At 34.9% G+C, this 2,283-nt stretch overlaps 1 long non-coding RNA gene across 1 annotated transcript; it reads right to left on the bottom strand.

Moving 5' to 3' along the window:
• Window positions 1-423: 423 nt before the first annotated feature.
• Window positions 424-1,797, bottom strand: LOC139996876 (uncharacterized). Its single transcript, XR_011802436.1, has 3 exons — window positions 1,474-1,797; window positions 1,346-1,389; window positions 424-1,151 (listed from the first exon to the last, which is right to left on the bottom strand). It is a non-coding gene; the product is annotated as an uncharacterized lncRNA (long non-coding RNA).
• Between the last annotated feature and the right edge of the window lie 486 nt (window positions 1,798-2,283).

Below are 2,283 nucleotides of genomic sequence, written 5' to 3'. Positions count from 1 at the left end.
TATTAATTTCTTCTATTTATTGGCTTGGCATCTAAGTGATAGCGGATTTTGTCATTAAGTGGTATTGATAAAATCCACAATCACTTAGTTGCCAATCCAATAGAATGCACTAAATTAGGAGTCAAATTTTGCGTCATTTTAGTTCAAATAAAGCAAATATCGACCAACAGTAAGAAACTGTGTAAGGCTTTCTGAGCATTGCATTTTTTGTTTACACATAAAGACAGAATAGAATTGCTTTTGATCGTTTTGAAATATTGGCTTGGCACCTAAGTACAAGCGGGTTTTGTCATTAGGTGGTACTGATAAACCCAATAGAGTAGATGCAAGTAGATGGATGATTTGAATACATTGGAAGGATGATTATGATTTAAAACAAATTAGTATTTCTATTATCGTATGAAGAGAAGAATACCCATGGTTAAAGAAGACAACATATCTAACCTCGAATCTATACATGTTATTTTGCTATCATTAAAAACACGTAAGCAAGATGTTGCTAATCATTTTGAAACGGTGGATAGATTTTTTTTTTAACAAGGAAAAACAACAATTCCCTGGCGATTTGTCTTAACGAAGAGCGATTCGATATCAATGGAGATGAAACAGGAAAGAGTAGCTTTCACGTTGTGGTAGACACGGAGGAACCGATTGTTTGCGAGGACCCGAGGTCGAACGCAAGAAGCGGTCACGGATATGACGCGTTTTTATCGACGAGGCAACGGGGAGATCGAAGCGAGCCGTAAACGTGGAGGCCGGATACCAAGATCCTCGCGAGCAGATAGAAAAGAAGGCATCCCACTTTTATACTCTGGAGGTTAAAGTTTGCCAAGTTATTCTGACTTTCCCTTCATCCTCGTCGTCGCCGGTTGGTATCGCGCGGGAAAAGCTACCCCGTCAGCTCGGTTGACGTCTCGCGTCATAGTCACCCTCGTCCCGTCCATCTTCCATCCCCTTTCTCGTCTTCCTTCGACTATCTTCTCGTTCTTCCTCCCTTTTCCAGATTCTTACCGTTCTGTCATCCTTCGATCGACTTTCCCAAGTTTTCCAACTTTCTGGACATCTTTTAAGGAAGCTTCGAAAACTCTTGCTGCTTCATGTTTATGTGCATCTATAGCGCGTAGCGAATTCTTGAAATTAATTCTTTCACACTGCAATAAAATGAAGAGTTTAACAGAAATGATTTCTTTTTATTTTATTCGCTTATAGAGAATTTATGGACAACCAGATGCAAAGAATATATGCTTCAAACTTTCCATAGAAATATGAATAATAATTGATATTATTACATGAATAATATGAATAATTGTGTAGCATATGGTGACGTGTAAAATCTGAAACTTACAGCATCACATTTGATGGTTTGGTCGATGGTTTTAAATCTGCATCCTGAAAGAGAGACACTGTGAAAGGCTTAATGCTGAGGATGTAAGGGAGAGTCTGTATGAAATTTTTGCTCCATCAATTTTTTACCTGTTTATTTTGCAACAAATATTGCTAACCCTCTGTAGATCATCTTTTTGCATACTTATTTTCTTTTTCACAGATGACCTTAATATTAGGTTGTCCAAAAAGTTAGTATGCTGCACCTTTCTCAGAGATTAAAAGGAAAAATAAATCATAATGGATCCCATTGTAGGCATAGAAATTCTCCTCAAAGTGAGTAATAAACAGAACTAAATAAATCAAAGTAACATCCACCAAGGCAATTCTATGTTCTAAAGTCTTTATACCAACTGCATTGGAATAATTTTTTTTCTAACTTCAACTTTTAACTTGAAGTTTAGTTTTAACTTCAATCAGAGTAACATTTATCAAGGCAATTCTATGTTCTGAAGTCTTTATACCAACTGCATTGGAATAATTTTTTTTCTAATTTCAACTTTTAACTTGAAGTTTAGCTTTAACTTCAATCAGAGTAACATTCACCAAGGCAATTCTATGTTTTAAAATTTTTATAGCAACTGCATTGGAATAATTTTTTTCTAACTTTAACTTTTAACTTGAAGTTTAGTTTTAACTTCAATCAGAGTAACATTCACCAAGGCAATTCTATGTTCTGAAGTCTTTATAGCAACTGCATTGGAATAATTTTTTTCTAACTTTAACTTTTAACTTGAAGTTTAGCTTTAACTTCAATCAGAATAACATTCACCAAGGCAATTCTATGTTCTGAAGTCTTTATAGCAACTGCATTGGAATAATTTTTTTCTAACTTTAACTTTTAACTTGAAGTTTAGCTTTAACTTCAATCAAAGTAACAGTCACTAAGGCAATTCTATG

This window comes from Bombus fervidus, chromosome 19 (assembly GCF_041682495.2).
Source record: "Bombus fervidus isolate BK054 chromosome 19, iyBomFerv1, whole genome shotgun sequence".
NCBI lineage: Eukaryota > Metazoa > Arthropoda > Insecta > Hymenoptera > Apidae > Bombus > Bombus fervidus.
The sequence above is the reverse complement of the archived record's forward strand: the minus strand, read 5'-3'. Positions and strand labels throughout refer to the sequence as shown.